Here is a 5,401-nt window from a genome sequence, read left to right on the forward strand (position 1 = left end):
GTTAAAATTGGTTTCTCTTGCTTTAATGAGCTCGATATCATCAGATGTCATATTTCCTTCGGACATGTTGTTCAGAGCAACGGCAAATGCCTGATCTTCTCTTTGGCGCATTATTTCGGTGAGTTCGAAGAAACGGAACAAATCCCAAAGTGGTGTGCCAGTAATTGCGCTATGTGGATCCAATTGGTTTGGGGAGAAAATCCATCTGTCTCCTACTGGCGAGAGTTGCTTTAAGTCGCCAAAAACAATTAATGGTATACCTCCAAAATACTCGCTAGAGCGAAATATTTGTTTTAAACGGGCATCTAAATATCCAAATATTTTGGCACCGACCATTGAAATTTCGTCCACTATTATTAACTGAAGGTCTATTAGGTTTGAATAGATAGAATTAACACTATCATTGCTGAGAGGTCGTAATTCAGTTGAGGATTGGTTTATCGGTAAGGAAAAAATCGAGTGCAAAGTAACGCCTCCAATCCCAAATGCAGCTTTACCTGTAGGAGCACACAATAAGACTTTAATTGTCTCGGGATTACTGCCGGATAAGCTGTTTGCTCGTGTTGTCAGTGACTGGTATAGCGCGGAAATTAATCGGCTTTTTCCTACTCCAGCTCCGCCTCCGACGTATTCGTAAAAGTGTCTCTTCAGCTTCATGTTATGGTGAACATGATAAAAATATTCCCGCAGTTTTCTGTTCAAGGAGCACACAATTGAGAGCAGCTCATTTTCTTGAATAAGTATAAGTAGTCTTATGAGCCTGACCTCCTCCAAGTTTGGGTCCTGTGGCTCATCGCTATGAAATACGTCGACATCATTGCCGATTTCTGGAATAGCTAGTGCTCTAAACTCTTCATCCAAGAAAGGGGTAAGATCAACCTGAACATCTTCCTCTGCTGTTTGCTGATTTAAGTTCTCTAAAATATTTTCGAGCTCACGGTCTGAGAACTTGTCGTATTTCTGCTTGTTCTCTTCAACAATTGATTTGTTGTCATTACAAACTCATTCTATGTCAGCATCGATTAAATCAGCTGCTTCGCTACGCCAGGGATAAAATAGCACAGCCATTTCCCGAAAGTAGTCTGATCGAGAAAATTCAACACTAAAACGTCTCCACCTTAATATAAGAGGGCGCTTTCTCTTCCAGATGAAACCGCTCCTATCATTTAATTGAAGCCGGAGCTCGTTTGCTTCAGAATTTTCATCAACCATCGACTTCTTCTTTGTCCTCGTTTTCGGGTGTAGACACTGTTCTTGTTTTTGAAAATCGGTACAATGCAGCAAACTCAGCAAGACAGAGTTGCCCTAGCCGACTTGGCCTTTGAATATAATGATCCAGCAAGTTCGGTACATAAATATCAGTTGAATCAGCAGGAAGCCTTTCTAGATCACTTTTCGGCTTCACCATTCTGACTCTTTTGTCTGGGTGTGACGTATTAATAAAAATTTCTCCTTCGCTGGCTTCTGAAAGATGAAGACCCAAAATATTATAGGATGCTTCTTGGGCGGACACCTCCGATCCGTTAACAAATTTATTGCCTATGTGTTGTAATTTTTGCTTAATTGTGAAATTTCCGTCATTTATTTCATCCATGGCTTGTCGTAACAGCTGAGATACCCCTCTATTAGATTTGTTGATATAATTTATTATGTATCTGCAGCATGCATAGGCGTCAAGTATGAACTGAATGTCCATATTTGCTCTATGCAAACGCAAAATGTCGCTGTTATATGCGTTAAGCAGTCTATCTGAAAATTTCCTTCGTAGAAAAATTTGAGGCTTCTTTAAACTGGAACGCAGCGCTAATTTGTAATTCTCATAAGTTGTGGAAATGTCTGGATGCATTAAGAATTCCTCAAAGTTGTTGAAGTTCTCTGCTTCCATATTATCATTCTGTTGGCTTAAAACATTTTTAATTTTTTGCAACAGAGCCAGGTGTTGTTCGCTTACTTCGTTTTCGTTCAGAGGTAATAATACCTCAGTTCGGGGCATTGGTGGGTAAGGCATGTTGAAACGACAGACTTGCTGACCTCTTATATCTCTGAAGCAAGCACGACCATGACTATGTCTTTGGTAGTCAATAAATTGCTGCACCTCTGGATTGCTTCCATCTGTTGTTATAAATTGGTCGACAAATTCCACAATGGAGTCAATATTTATAACACCGTCTCCAGAGTAGGTGCGTTACTTATCCAGTACATTCCATGACAGTGAGGACTACCTCTGTGTTGGAACTCAATCCTCCAATAATAATGAATAAGCACATGTGGCTCAAATATTTTATCTTTGAATAGCTTAACCTTTTGTCGGAAACGATAATCGAAGTACCGTGAACAGGTTACAGGATCTGTCCTTATAAGCCGAGCCTTCTCTGAATTTGATAGTTGTGCTGCCTCAGTTTCGGAAATATCCATTTTGTCCACAAGTTTTGTTAGAATAACCAACAATTCAGTCCATTTTGTCTCTGTAGCCGACAGGGTGATAAATAACGATGGCAACCCAAATTGACGAATCATCGCTAAAACCTTCTTTTTCTCTGCCTCCCAGTGGGCAGGGGATGATCTGAGACCCTTTAGGATGTGGTATCCCTCGTCATGTTGGACCAAGTTGCTAATAAAATTCGTATCGACCATATTTGCTGTGGTGATGTTGGAGGCTCCAGATTTTTTCCGCAAACAAATAGAAATTGCATCTTTAATGCGCTGCAACTCATAATATTTATATTTCCAGAGCAAATTATCAACACGTGCACATCGTCGGTCATATCTGCGAACTTCTGACCTCACTATTTTGCTGTAGTTAAGCGTCGTTCGCCTTTTTTTGCCACAAAAAATTGTTGGAAAAGACAATTCCTCTGCATCGTCATCTCTTGTTATATCGATAAGGAATTCGGCCCTCTCCAGGGGCAATTGCTACTCGCTCTAATGGAAGGTTTTCGATGAGCTCGTTATCCAAAAGTATTTCCTGACCACCTGGATTTATCTCATCTTCTCCGATTAGCTCAATTCCAACATTTACCTCATGGCGAGTTTGCAAATCTCTGACGATATGCTCATCTGCCGGATCGGCGATAAAAGGCACTGATTCATGGTTCCGAACGTCTGCCAACCATCCTCCAGATGCCTGAATATTGTGCAAGCGGTATAGTTCCGTTGTCATAAGGCACTGTAATGCTGCTATTATTTTCGATGGCCTTATAGTTTCCGTTATAAAACTATGATTATACTCCAAGCGACGTTTCAGAAGAACTCGGACAACGTGAGTGTCTTCAAATCTGCGAGGAAGAGCGGTCACTGTCTCGACCACTGATATAGGCACATTTACAACTGCTCCTCTAATAGCACATTGGCGTTCGTATCCAAGAGATACAATTCTCATGAATGGAATCCTTGGAGATATGAGGAGTTCTTCCAGGCATGTTAAATTTTTCAAGGCATCTGGTATGTCTGCAAACTGCAGCCATTCGCAAGACATATATTTGGAATTTTCCCTTACATTGTTTGACGGTAACATGTCAGACAAAATGTGAACTTTTCCGATAAGCTCGGAAATTCATTTTCCAAGTAAAATATTGTGTTGACGTCGAGATTTGGGTGCTTTGTTGCAATGTTACACTTTTTCAATTTTTTGGTTTGGTGGCCCTTCTTTTATTTTGGCTTCATATTGCGCATATTGCGCCAAGTACCGTAATTGGTGCTGAGTATTACGAGCTTCTTCAAGTACTTCTGGAGACAGATTTTCTCGGTTCGCTGCAATCCCCAAACGCTGCCTCTCGTTTTCTCTTCTTCGATTTTCTGGATTACATCTGTGAAGCTGGACTTGTTCAAGTGCGTTTTGCCTAAGAGTTTCCTCTCGTCTCAAACTTTGCTGTCGAGTAATTCTCCTTTGGGAAGTATTTCTTAGTTGCTCCCGGCGTCTTGTAATAGGATTTAAGCGTCTTTCAGTTCTCGTAAGTCTATCACGAATACGTTCAGTTTCTCTTGAAACTGGGACAGTCCTTCTGGTCCTATGCCAAATGCTGTTCTGGGCTTGCTCATCTGTTCTCAACTCCAGATTTTGCCTTCGTAGTGCACGTGCCTCCGTGTCGCGAACCCGTTCAGTTTCCCTTAATTGCGGGACAGTCCTTCTTGACCGGTGCGACATAGTGTTCTGGGCTTGTTCGTCCCTTCTCAACTCCAGATTTTTCCTTCGTAGTGCACGTGCCTCCGCGTCGCGAATCCGTTCAGTTTCCCTTAATTGCGCGACAGTCCTTCTTGACCGGTGCGCCATGGTGTTCTGGGCTTGTTCGTCCCTTCTCAACTCTGGATTTTGTCTTCGTAGTAGACGTGCTTCCGAGTCGTGAACCCGTTCAGTTTCCCTTAATTGCGGGACAGTCCTTGACCGATGCGCCACCGTATCATGCGCTTGTTCATCCCATCTCAAATCCGGATTTTGTCGTCGTAGTACACGTGCTTCCGAGTCGCGAACGCGTTCATTTTCCCTTAATTGTGGAACAGTCCTTCTTAACCGGTGCGCCATGGTGTCCTGGGTTTGTTCCATAACTCTACACATTGGTAGACGCCTTCTTACTCTGTGCAATGCTGCATCATTTTCCCTTTCTATTTGACGGAACAGGGTATTTGAAGACCGCAGGTTAGCCATAAGACTGGCGCTTATTGTCCTATTTTGCGATAAATTTCGTTCATAGTGCTGGCGGCTCCGAATGACAACTTCACGACGTCGTTGTTCTTGTGATCGCGCAGATACTCGTGACTTTTTTTATAAATACTTGTAGTAAATATATTTAAATTTCGAATTTAATGAATATTTTTTTTTAATATTTAATTTTAGAGATCTACCAGATATCGCTTGGAAGTCTAAATTTAAACTGAATACTTATATTTTAGTAATTCAAAATAACCGTTCTGTGTTTTCTCATAAAGAAATTTCTGAAATAACCTCTTAAAGAGAGTAGGTAGAGAAAATGGGGACCGCCGTTTAGCGAAATACGAGTAGCATTGTCTGGTGTGAAAGGAAAGCATCTATAGCTACTAGTCGCGGAGGTTACCTAAATGAATCACCGTCATAATGGACGATACGTCCTTAACAACTGTTAGATAAAGTGTGTTATTGAGAGTATGGAAATGTCTCCCCCGATCTATTGTCTTGAACAATGGTAGTCAACCTTTTTTCTCGCGTACCACATATGTGTGCACATATGTATGAACAAAGTGAACCAAACAGGTAGCAGTGCATGTACCAGCTGTAATTACTATTCTTTCCGTACAGATTTTGGAAATAACAAAGACCTATCACGCCTTCGGTCTGCGGACAAACAGTTGTTTGTAATTCAATGAGTTTTCAAGAAAAAAAAACCGGGTTAAATGACAAAGTGTTTAAGAATTTTGTTCCGTTTTTTGA

The sequence above is a fragment of the Rhagoletis pomonella genome, unplaced genomic scaffold, assembly GCF_013731165.1.
Source record: "Rhagoletis pomonella isolate Grant_MI unplaced genomic scaffold, Rhpom_1.0 Rhpom_scaffold_00116, whole genome shotgun sequence".
Taxonomy (NCBI): domain Eukaryota; kingdom Metazoa; phylum Arthropoda; class Insecta; order Diptera; family Tephritidae; genus Rhagoletis; species Rhagoletis pomonella.